Source organism: Sturnira hondurensis, unplaced genomic scaffold (genome assembly GCF_014824575.4).
Source record: "Sturnira hondurensis isolate 20B ecotype Veracruz unplaced genomic scaffold, ASM1482457v3 Scaffold0007401, whole genome shotgun sequence".
NCBI classification, from domain to species: Eukaryota; Metazoa; Chordata; class Mammalia; order Chiroptera; family Phyllostomidae; genus Sturnira; species Sturnira hondurensis.
Window position 1 is genome coordinate 926,313 of NW_028080032.1, and position 13,571 is coordinate 939,883.

The 13,571-nt window shown below is 37.2% G+C and overlaps 1 pseudogene; it reads left to right on the forward strand.

Annotated features, from left to right (window-relative positions):
• Positions 1 to 9,611: 9,611 nt before the first annotated feature.
• Positions 9,612 to 10,021, forward strand: LOC118990937 (60S ribosomal protein L27-like; annotated as a pseudogene).
• The last annotated feature ends 3,550 nt before the right edge of the window (positions 10,022 to 13,571 follow it).

The window sequence follows — 13,571 nt, forward strand, 5'->3', positions numbered from 1 at the left end:
TGAGCCTCTGAACTTTTTCCATGACCAGTGGTCCATGGCAGGTGGTTCCCTTAGACCCTACTTAAGAAAAAGTGGAAAAATAATGCTGGTTGAACTGCACAGGGAGAATAACTACACCTCCAGTCAGCAACCCAAAGTAATTCTTTTTTTTAAGATTTTATTTATTTATTTATCTTTAAAGGGGAAGGAGAGAGGGAGAGAAACATCAATGTATGGTTGCCTTTCATGCATCCCCTACTGGGAACTGGCCTGCAACCCAGGCATGTGCCCTGACTGGGAATCAAACCGTGATCCTCTGGTTCGCAGGCCCACGCTCAATCCACTGAGCTACACCAGCCAGGGCCCCAAAGTAATTCTAAGAAATATCATGGACTTCTTCATTTACTGAAAATGGATATTTCAGGAATTTAGCAAAAAACACATCTTCAAAAATTAAAAGTGTTTAATTTTTTTTTAATTTTCATTTCACAGCTTTGAGATTCTGAGATTATATGTACATACAAGTATCTTCAAAGATATAAACCATATACAAATATCCATAATATGGTATAACCCAGAATATATAATCATGTACCAGGAACCCTCAGCTAACTATATTTGTTAGCATGTTTCTCATGTTTTTTGGTCTCCTTTTGACACACATCCAACACATGACCTAGTTTTCTTGCTCATGGAGAAAGGCCCATTGGCAAATGGCAATCAGACATGGGGGCCTGACAAAAGATCTCACACTCTGGAAGATGTGTTGGAGACATTTCATGATAAGATCAAGTAGTTTACCCTTATCTTTCTTTTCCAGAGTCTATCAAGAATGATAACAAAGCAAATGCAATATCACACACACACACACACACACACAAGTGCACATAAACATGCATGAGGACCAAGTTGTAGAGTGAGGAAACTTATTTATGCGTGTATCTTATTTTATACACTTTAATTAAGTTATTTGTGGCCTTGGGATAGGGAGGCAAGGTTATATGACTATTTTTTAAAGAACAAAAATCCAAGTTGGAGCCTCTTTCTCCCAAATTATTGCTACCAAAAAATAGCATGTCACACAATTACAGACTCAACATACTTCTTTAATGTTCTCATTTTTACCAAGACAGACAAATCATTGCCACTCAGAAACCTTCCCATCTTAGGCTTGAACCAAGTTAATTTGATAATTATATTACAGTAAAAGAGCAGATCCTGACAGCTGCAACAGAGAAAGTATAATTAGCATTTATAACTTTTATTTTTAGTTAGCATTGTTCTCACAAGAGTTATTGTTCTGAAGGAATCTCCTGACTCATTTCACAAAATGTATTATGGAAAATTATTTTAAAGTTTCCTAAAGCTTATTTTTTCAGCTATTGCTGTACAACAAATCACAACAGACCATATGGTTTTAAGTAATAACCATTTATTTAGGCTACAGTTCATTTATTTAGCTTATGTTCTCAATCATTGCAAGTCAGCAATTTAGGCTAAGTTTAGCTGGGTGCTTCTTATGTTGGCTGAGTTTTATCATATGTCTGGGAGCCCTGTGGGTCATCTATGTAGTTCTGAGTCTGGGAGTTGACTGGCTATTGGCTGAGGCAATGAGATAATTGAACCATGCATCTCTCTCATTCTTTAGTGGGCTAGCTGAGCAAGAAAGATTACTATCACGCAAGATTTGTTGAGGCTGAGACTTAGAAGTGCCATATCATCCATTTCTCTGCTCTAGCAGTCAAAGCAAATCACAAGTCCAGCCCAGAGTCAAGGGCTAGGGAAATAGATTTCACCTCTTGAAGGGAAGAGCTGCAAAGTCTTATTCACCAGAGTGTGGACACGGGGGAGCTGTTAATTGAGACCAGCAATACAATCAATCTTTCATATTAGAGTCTAATATACTTTCTTCAACTGATTTTATTCAGCTGCTAATTCTATTTCAATTAGTCTTGAAAATAAGATATCAAGCTGAACTATAGTTCATATACTTTCTAATTATTTGGTTGGCCAAAAAGTTCATTTAGTGTTTTTTTGTAAAATGGTTCTAGTAGCATTTAGTTGTCTTTAACTTCATTCCAAACAATTTTGTTAGATTGTATTATGACAGCTGTCATATCAGTGTGTATTTTAAAAAACTTATTAAAGTTGGTGAATTTTTGTGCAATTATTTTAGATGGAGACAAATATGTAAAATTTTGGCATATTATGCTTTATTATTTTAAGAAAGGTAAAAATGCAACTGAAATGCAAAAAAATTTTGCAGTGTATGGAAAAGGTGCTGTGACTGATCAAATGTGTCAAAAGTGGTTTGCAAAGTTTCTTGCTATTATTGACATTTTGGCCAAATCATTTCTTGCTGTGGGGCTGTCTTATACATTGGAAGATGTTTAACAGCACCCTTGGCCTCTACCCTCTAGTAGCCAATAGTGGCAGATAGTCAACAGAAGCAAAATATCCAAATCAATAAAGTCATTGGTAAAATGATAAATATGACTTTTATTTTATGAAAAAAAACACAAAATGGACTTTTCAGCCAACCCAATATTTTCCACCTAAGTCAGTACATAACTTTAGTCACATTACAACTTTATATTAAAATAAAAATTTGGGAGATCCAAGGTGATGGCAGAGTAACTGACAACTCCATTCATCTGCTCACAGAGACAGACCAGATTTGAAGTTGGAACCCAAAATGGAGAGTGAGTGAAAGCATTTGTGAGTGAGCACATACACCCACGAGAGCATGGGGAGTATGCAGGATTATGCAGGAAATGGCTAGCCTTCTAGGTGCCTGGAAGCCAAAGGCCTAGGTTTTCTAGGTAGATTGACACCACTGCCCACCCACCACTGCTCGCTGCACAGTTGTGATAGCTATAGATCTATCCCAACAGGGACAGCTAGAGAAGGCACTACAGTGTGGGGGCCACACAGAAACTCTTTTAAAAGGGGAGCTGTGGCAAGTCTTGAGGCTCAAAAGGGACCAGGACTCACATGCCTGTGTGTGTGAGCGGGGCACAGTGACTTTACTAAGCAAAAACTCAGAGGCCGAGAATACACTGAAGGAATAGGAGGATCCAACCAGCAGAGCTCATGAATAGAGAGCAGCTCAGAGTGGAGAATTCAGGGTGAACCTCCTGTGTGAGAGCTGCAGGCTCTAGTCTAGAAAAGAGGAATTGAATGTCTGAGATTTGCCACAGCCAGCTAGAGCCTTTTACAGACAGGAGAATCCAACCCCCACCTTCAGGATTACAACCTCAGTAGATTGACAAGGCCAGGCTCAGGATTTTCCTGCTGTGTAAATTTCCTCAGGAGAAAGATGAAAAAGTATTGATAGGGCCCTTTGCCAGACACTACTTGCCAGCCATTACCAGCTACACAGCTCCTCAGGCCCCAATTTACTAACCCCAGTAGAGCTAAGAAAACAGAGATAGGCACAACAGGGTACTACCTTTTCTCCCACATAACTGTTTAACATTCATTTCATATCCTGCAAGTTTGGGCATAATATGGCACCAAAAACTCAGAGGCAGAGAATACAGGTTTCATAATACAGTTTATTTCAAATCTCATATATTGCTCTTCCTTTCTTTTACTCCATGCTACCTCCTTCTTCCTTTTCATGTTTTTGTTTTAAATTCTATTTTCTCTCTTACTACAATTTGTTTCCATTCCACATTCTTACTACTGCTCCCCTCTCCAGCCTCTCAAAACCACTTGTAATTGTCATTAGTCATCTCACATTCTTTCTCCCATTCTTAAAATACCCCTTTTCTCTCTCTACCTTTATCAGTCTTTGCTCATAGGTTGTGCATAATGTGGTTGTTGTTACAGTTCTTCAATCTTATTTCTAATGGTGATTATCTTAGTATCTCAAAGTTCGTTGTTCCCATCTCTTACTTCATTTTGCCTTCCTCCTGACCTTTTCTTTATTCATTTTAAATGTTAAATTTTCCCTGTCTCAGGCAGGTTTTTATCCCTGGCTCTCGCTTATTCCTACTCCCTTTAACCTTTTAAAATAACTTCCCTTTCCTCTAGACATCTCATAAGCTTGTCTGTCTTTTTTTTTGTTTGCTCTCTTATTTCTACCTATATAAATCTTAGGTCATTGGTTGTTGATAGTTCTGTGGTGGAACTTTTTCTGCAATTAGGTCCATATATATATGCATACACATATGTATAGACACACACACATATGTGTGTGTGTGTGTTTACATACACACACATATCTTTTTGTTGTGGTACTCTGTTTTTTCTCTCACTAGATATATCTATTTTCTTTAAATTACAGTTTTAATTTAATACAATATGCTGCCAATCTCTTACTCCATTCCACCTTTCCTCCTCCATTTCTTAGTTATGAAGTAAATTTTATTTTCTTTCCTGCTTTGCCTTATCTCTATTCCCTATTCTTGTAATTGCCCCTTTCTCTACTCTCACAAAATATCTTTTCTTTCAGTTAGTCTTCTCATATTCATTTTTCCTTTCTTATAATAGTCTTAATCTTTTTACAACTTTCCTAATATTGGCTCATTTGCTGTTGATAGTGAAATTGTGGGTGGAGGCTATATTTTCAAGTGCAGGTCTGTTTTCTGGGCTGTTTGGTTTTTGTTCTGGTGGTACCTATACAACAGTACACAAGACATGGAGGGTAGAGTGAGTCTCAGCCAGCTGGAGGTAAGAACCCCTCAAATAATGACCCAACAACAACAAAAACCCAATTACAACCAGAGAGCCCACATAAAAGGCATAAAGAGAAGCACAAGAGCATCAAGCTGAGGAGATCAAGGAAGCAGTACCACTGGGTCACACTGGTTGCCTACCACAGAATATCACATCACAAAGACAGGGAGTCAAAGCAAATCAACCTAACACACAGCAACAAAGAAGAAGGGTCACCTAAAATGGGAGACAAAGAAAAAAACCCAATCAGAAGGAAAGGAGGAATCCCCAGAAAGACTGCTAAACAAAATTGAGGCCACCAAACTACCAGACACAGAGTTCAAAATAATGGCTCTAAGGATGTCCAAGGAACTCAGTGAGAATTTAAAAAACTCCAGGGAAGCTTCAAGGAGCTTACTGTAAACTATACCAGCATAAACAAGTACATGGAAAAATATCAACAAGAGCCAGGAGGAAATGAAAAACACAGTATCTGAAATGAAGAACACAGTGGGAGGAATTAAAAGCAGGTTAGACAAAGCAGAGGGTCAAAGCAGAGGGTCAAATCAGAGAGCTAGAGAACAAGGTAGAAAAAAATTCCCAGACAGAGCAACAAAATGGAAAAAGGACTCAGAAAGAACTAAGAGGGGTTAAGAGAGCTACAGAAAAACATGAAACATAATAATATCCATATAATAGGGATACTAGAAGGAGAAGAAGAGAAGCAAGGGATAGAAAACCTGTTTGAAAAACTAATGATGGAAAACTTCCCTAACTTGATGAGACAATAAGTCACACAAGTCTAAGGAGCACAGAGAATCCCAATCAAGATGAACCCAAAGAGGCCCATTCCAAGACATATCATAATTAAAATGGCAAAATTCAAAGACAAAGAGATTAAAGGCCACTCAATCTTACAGGCACCAAGAGAGGAATAGACATTAACATAAAAAAGAGCTTCAAGAGGGCTAGCAGCTGACTTCTCAACAGGAACACTACAAGCCAGAAGCGACTGGCAAGAAATATTCCAAGTAATGAAAAACAAAGGCCCCCAACCAAGACTACTCTATCCAGCAAGGCTCTCAATTAAAATGGAAAGCAAAATAAGGAGTTACCTGGACAAAAGAAGGCTAAAAGAATACACCTCCACCAAACCAGCATTTCAAGACGTGCTAAAGGGACTGCTTTAAGAAAAGGAAGAAAAAGAGTGAGAAAGAGAGGAATACAGGTACAAATGGTAAAATGACAATGAATAAGTACTTATCAATAATAACCTTAAATGTAAATAGATTAAGTGATCCAATCAAAAGACATAGGGTAGCCAAATGGATGAGAAAAAAATGACCTGCATATATGCTGTTTACAAGAAACCCACAGCAAAACAAAAGACCTACATGAAGTAAAAATGAAGGGGTGGAAGAAAATATTCCAAGCAGATGGATAGGAAAATAAAGCCAGGGTAGCAACACTCACAATCAAACAAAATAGATTTCAAAACAAAGACCATAAAAAGAGACAGAGAAGGACACTTCATATTACTAAAGGGTAGAACCACTCAAGAAGATATAAACATTGTAAACATATATGCACCCAACATAGAAGCACCCAAATATATAAGGAAAATCTTAGAGGACTTTCAGAAAAGTATAGACAGCACACTTATAGTAGGGGATGTTAACACCCTACTATCAACAATGAATGGATCTTCTAAACAAAGAATCAGCAAGGATATTGTTACACTGAATGACACTCTAGATCAAATGGACTTAACTGATATATATAGAACGTTTCACCCCAAAGAAGCTAAATATATATTCCTTTCAAATGCACACGGAACATTTTCAAAGATAGACCACATTATAGAACACAAAATAATCCTCACCAAATTAAAGAAAATTGAAATAATATCATGCATTTTTCTCAAATCACAATGGTTTAAAATTAGAAACCAACCTAAAAGAAAAAAGTCAAAAGCAGCCAGATTCATGGAGACTGAATAGCATACTGTTAAATAATGAATGGGTAAATAATAATATCAAAGAATAAATCAAAAAGTTTCTGGAAACAAGTGAAAATGAACACACCACAGAACAAAATCTATGGGACACAGGAAAGACAGTGTTGAGAGGGAAGTTCATAGCAATAAAGGCCTACTTAAAAGAGGTAGAAAACTTTTAAATAAACAACTTAACCCTACATCTACAAGAACTGGAGTAACAACAACAAACAAAGCCCAGAGTGCATAGAATGAAGAAAATAACCAAGATCAGAGCAGATTAGATGACATAGAGACCAAAAAAATAAATTCAAAGGATCAATAAACCTAGAAGCCAATTCTTGGAAAAGATAAACAAAATCGACAAGGGTTTAACCAAATTCACCAAGAAAAAAAGAAGAGAAGGCCCATATAAATAAAATCAGAAATTAAAGAGGAGAAATTACAACTAATACCACAGAAATACAAAAAACTATGAGAAATTACTATGAACAACTATATGCCAAGATATTTGAAAACCTGGGTGACATGGACAAATTTCTAGGAATGTAATCCTCCAAAACTGAACCAAGAAGAAGCAGAAAGCCTAAATAGACTGACGACAGCTAGTGAAATTGAAGAAATGATAATAAAATAAAACCTCCCAACACAAAAAGCCTTAGACCAGATGGCTTCAAGAGAGAATTTTACCAAACTTTTAAAGAAGAGCTAACCACTATCTTGCTCAAAGTATTCAAAAAAAATCCAGGAGGTGGGAAGACTCTCAAAGTCTTTTTATGAAGCCAGCATCATCCTAATCCCAAAACCTGATAAAGACACAACAAAGAAAGAAAAATACTGGCCAATATCACTGATGAACATAGATACTAAAATCCTAAACAAAATATTGGCAAACCATATCCAAGAATACAGTAAAAAGATCACCATTCCACCATGATCAAGTAGAATTCATCCCAGGGATGCAAGGATGGTACAATATTCACAAATCAATAAATGCAATATATCGCATAAACAAAATAAAATAAAAAATAATATGATCATATCAAAAATGGGTAAAAGCATTTGATAAAGTACAGCACCCAATTACGATAAAAACATTCAGCAAAGTGGGGATAGAGGGAGTATACCACAACATAATAAAAGCCATATAGGAGAAACCTACAGTCAACGCCATACTCAATAGTCAAAAACTAAAAGTTTCCTTTTAAAATCAGGGACAAGGCAAGGGTGTCTGCTTTCACCACTTCTATTCAACATAGTATTGGAAGTGCTAGCCAAAGCAATCAGACAAGAAAAAGAAATAAAAGGTATCCAAACTGGAAAGGAGGAAGTAAAACTGTCATTGTTTGCAAATGACATGATAGTGTACATAGAAAACTCTATAGACTCCACCAAAAAACTACTCAACCCAATAAACTTTGGCAAAGCAGCAGGATACAAAGTCAATATTAAGAAATCAAAGACATTTTTTACACCAACAATGAAATATCTGAAATAGAAATTAGGAAAAAATCCATTTATTCTAGCAAGAAGAAAAATAATGTACCTAGAAACAAACTTAGCCAAGAAAGTAAAAGACCTGTACTCAGAAAACTACAAAACACTGAAGAAAGAAATTAAGAAAAACACAAATAGAAGCATATACCATGTTCATGGATTGGAAAAATTAATATCATCAACATGTCCATACTACCCAAAGCAATTTATAGATTCACCACAATCCCTATTAAAATACCAATGATATATTTCACAGATATAGAAGAAATATTTCAAAAACTAATAGGGAACCATAAATAACTCCAAATAACTTCAGCAATTTTGAGAAAGAAGAACAAAGTAGGGAGGATCACAATACCTGATATCAAACTATATCACAAGGCCACAGTAATTAAAACAGTCTGATACTGGCATAAGAATAAGCATATAGATCAATGGAACAGAATAGAGAGCCCAGAAATAAACCTGTGTACCTATGGTCAATTAGTATTCAGTAAAGAGGGCAGTTGAATAAAATAGAGTAAAAATAAATGGTATTGGGGGATCTGGACAGGTACATGCAAAAAAAATGAAACTAGACCACCACCTTACACCATACACTAAAATAAACTCAAGATGGTTAAAAGACTTAAATGGACTTCTGGCCAAGATGGAGGCATAGGTATATATACTTTTCCTCTTTGCGCAACCAAAAGAAGGACAACAACAAATTTTAAAACAAAAAATAACCAGAACTGTCAAAAATCAAACTGTATGGAAGTCTAACAACCAAGAAATTAAAGAAGAAACATTCATTCAGAATGGTAGAAGGGGTGTAGATGGGCAGCCTGGGTGGAGAGGACGTGCAGCAAGGCGACGGTTGGTGGACTGGACAGTCAGACATTGGAGTACAGATAAATCAGGAGAGAGAACTGATGAGACAGAATGCTCAACCCAAGGTTGAGTTGAGGAAAAGAAAGTTCTAGTGCTGGTGAGGTAGTTAAGAAAAGGGACCTCTAGTGCACTGTTGGTTGGAATGCAGATTGGAGAAGCCACTGTGGAAAACAGTATGGAATTTCCTTAAAAAAACACCCTAAAAATGAAATTACCCTTTGATCCAGTAATTCCACTGCTGGGATTATACCCTAAGAATTCTGAAACACCAATTCAAAAGAACTTAGGCATCTCAGTGTTCATAGTAGTGTTATTTACAGTAAGCGAGTGCTGGAAACAGCCTAAGTGCCCATCAGTAAATGAATGCATCAAAAATCTGTGGTACATTTACACAATGGAATCCCACACAGCAGAAAGAAGGAGGTCCCAATCTTCAAGACAGCATGGATAGAACTGAAGAGCATTAGGCTAGGAGAAATAAGCCAGGTGGAGGAAAGCAAATACCATATGGTCTCACCTATAAGTGGAATCCAATAGACAAAACAAGCAAATGAACAAAATAGAACCAGCCTTTCTGCTCTAGGCCCCAGTGGCTACTATCAAAATGGGCAAGTTTATGAAACCTGGAAAGGTGGTACTGATCCTGACTGGACACTGCTCTTGATGCAAAGCAGTCATCATGAAGATTTTGATGATGGCATGCCAGACCACCCCTATAGCCATGCTCTGGTGGCTGGAATTGACTACTATCCCTGAAAAATGACAACTGCTATAAGCAAGAAGAAAATCGCCAAGAGGTCTAAGACCAAGTCTTTTGTGAAAGTTTATAACTACAATCATCTCATCCCCACAAGGTACTCTGTGGATATCCCCTTGGACAAAACTGTCATCAACAAGGACATCTTCAGAGACCTTGCTCTGAAGTGCAAGGCCCAATGGGAGGCCAAGATCAAGTCTGAAGAAACATACAAGATGGGCAAGAACAAATGGTTCTTCTAGAAGTTGCAGTTTTAGGTCATTTTTTTTAGTCATTAAAAATAAAAAAATAAAACATAAAAAAAACAAGCAAACAAGCAAAATATAATCAGAGACATTGAAATAAAGAACAAAATGACAGTAACCAGAGGGGAGAGGGGAAGTGTATAATGGGAGAAACAAGGGGAAAAGTCAAGTCAAGGAGCGTGCATAAAGGACCCATGGACAGGGACAAGGATGTGGGGATGAACTGTGGGAGTTGGGGGGGTGGGTGGTGAGCTGGGCAGGGGAGAACAATAGGGGGAAATATTGAGATAACTGTGATTGAACAATAAAAGTAAGATTTTTAAAAATGTTATAGCAGACATGTATTTAAAATGTATTCTGCATACATTTCCATATAATCCCTTACCTTAAGTTTCTGGAAGTGGAGTTACCAAATATAAACATATATATATTTGGTAACTCCACTTACATGTGTATATATATATATGTGTGTGTGTGTGTGTGTGTGTGTGTGTAGTATATTTCTAGAAAACGTTCTAGAAAGTCATACACCAAAATAAAGTTCTTATCTCTATCTCTAGTGGAAAAATAAAATAAAAACTGCCTTTCCTGGAAGCGTTATATCAGTACACCCTGAGATTACTGGGGGTGGGAAAAGCTTTGCAAATTCAGGTTTATCTTCACAGCTTCTAATAGAGAACACTTAGCAGTCACTCCATAAATACTTACTGAAGTTTTTTTGTGAAATAAAAAACTCATCTATCTCTTCATATTCTTTTCCACTTGTATCTTCCTAACATCTCCTCTAATCTAAATAGATGTACTGATAGCTCATAATTAGAAGCTACTCTATTTTATGCATCAATGTATTAAATGTATTATATTAAATGGGGGTATTCTGCACAGACAAATGGTATGCCTTTACTAGCTTTCTGTTCTATCAAATCCTCTTTTTAAAAAATATTCTTTCTAAGTGAGATCTGTTATTTTTTAAATTTTCATTGTTGATACTATTACACATGTCCCCCATTTTCCCCCTCTTTGCCCACCTCCACCCAGCCCCTCCCCTCCTCCCCTGACTTTCACCACGCTATTGTCTGTGTTCATGGGCTATGCATATATGCTTTTTGGCTAATTTCTTCACCTTCTTTCATCAAGACCTTCCCATCTCCCTCCCCTCTGACATCCATCAGTTTGTTTCATGTATCCATGCCTCTGGTTCTCTTCATCAGTTTATTCTGCTCATTATATTCTACATGTAAGTGAGATCATACGTTGTTTGTCTTTCTCTGACACTAACCTCACATTCCCCATTTTCCATCATGTCTAAATATTTTCTATGTAACCTTTAACACAGGGGAGCTTTAAAAATACTGATGTTTAGGCCCTGCCCCTGATTTCTGATTTGATTGATCTGGGATATGGCTTGAGAATTGTCATTTTTAAGGTTCCCTAGGTGATTGCAATATCTGGCCAAGATGAAAAACCATTTGTTTCACAGGTCCTCGCACATCACTTACTTAGGAAAGACTTTTGTGACATCACCACCACCTCCCACTCCTTGCCATATCCTCTAGTATTCCAGTTTTTCCTTTCTTTCCTGGAGATTATCAGAGCTGAAAGCTGGGCTCTTATATTTATTTTTGTCCTTATTTGTCTGTTTGTTTCCCAGGGAACACTTCTTATTTTGTTCTGCATGGCAATACTTGCAAGTGTAATTGTAGCTAGCACATAATAAGCATTCCAAAATCACTTGCTAAATGTATTATTACGCTAATGCACTAGAAGCACCCACTTTGTGAATCATAACTTAAATGTAATGACCTACACAAAGATTCCCAAACTTTAACCTAAATCAGAATCACCCAAAGAGCTTGTTTATGCACAGTTCTCTGAATTTTACTTCCAGAATTTCTGATTCAGAGTTCTGGGGAATATACCTGAGGATCTACATTTCTCACAAGTTTCCAGTTGATGCTGCTGCTTTTAATCACAGTACCACGGCCTGTAGGCTTTTGTGGAGAGGCAGCAAGACACCGTGGCAAAATCTATGGCTGATTTAAGCCCCAGCTCTGCGACTTACTGGCCATGTGGCATTTGAGAAGACGCGCAGTCTTCTACCTGCTAATGATTCACTATGACAATGAGAAAATGATTTAACCTCACAAGTGCCTCCATTCCTCCATCTGTGAAATGAAGATACCACTGGAGCTTACCTCCTTAATTTTTATAAGGATTGAATGAGTTAATAAGTTTTTTCTTTCTTAAAAAAATTTTTATCATTTATATTACCATTAAACCCCCTTATATGCCACTCCCCCACAATCACCACACTGCTGTTGATGTCCATGAGTCCTTTTCTTTTTGCTTGATTACTTCACTACCTAATCCCCCAGCCAGAGCTGTCCTCCTGCTCTCTATCTATGAGTCTGTCTCTATTTTGTTTGTTTGCCCATTAAATTCCACATATGATTGAAATCATATGGTATTTCTCTTCCTCTGATTGTTTTACTTCATTTAGCACAACGTTCTCCAGGTCCAATCATGCTGTCACAAAGGGTAAAACTTCCTCCCTTTTTATGGCCAAATAGTATTCCATTGTGTAAATTTCCCATAGTTGTTTTATCTCCTCATCTACTGATAGACACTTGGCCAGCTTCCATATCTTGATGATTACAAATAATGCCTTAATGAACAGAGTGGTGCTTATGTTCTTTCAAATTAATGTTTTAGGTTTCTTCAGATATATTCCCAGAAGTAGAATCACTGGATCATAAAGCAGATCCATTCTTAATTTTCAAGGTATCTCCATATGGCTTTCCACAATGACTGCACCAATCTGTGTTCCCACCAACAGTGCCCAAGGGTCCCCCTTGTTCCGCATCTTCGCCAGCATTTGTCGTTTGTGGATTTATTGATAGCCATTCTGACAGGCGTGAGGTGATATCTCATTGTGATTTTAGTTTGCATTTCTCTGGTGATTAGTGGCGTTGAACATCTTTTCATACGTCTATTGGCCATCTATATGTCCTAGTTTGAGAAGTGTCTATTCAAGTCCTTTTTTTATTTTTTAACTGAATTTTTTTATCTTCCTGGTGTGGAGTTGCGTGAGTTCTTTATATATTTTGGAGATCAAACCCTTGTCTGAGGTATCATTAGCAAATATCTTATCCCATACATTTGGTTGCCTTTCCATTTTGTTGTTTTCTTGAGTAATGTAATTATGATGTGCCTTGGTCTGTGCTACCTTGGGTCCAACTTCTTTGGGACTCTCTGAGCTACCTGGACTTCCTGGAAGTCTACTTCCTTTGCCAGATTGGAGAAGCTCTCCTTCATTATGTTTTCAAATAAAAGTTCAATTTCTTGCTCTCCCTCTTCTCATTCTGGCACCCCAATGATTCAGATGTTGGAATGTTTAAGGTTGTCTTGGAGAGTCCTAAGCCTCTCCTCATTTTTTTGAATTCTTGTTTCTTCATTCTGTTCTGGTTGAATGGCTCTTTTTTCTACCTGCTCCAACTGTTGATCTGAGTCCCAGTTTCCTTCCCTTCACTGTTGCTTCCATGTATATTTTCTTTTATATCAC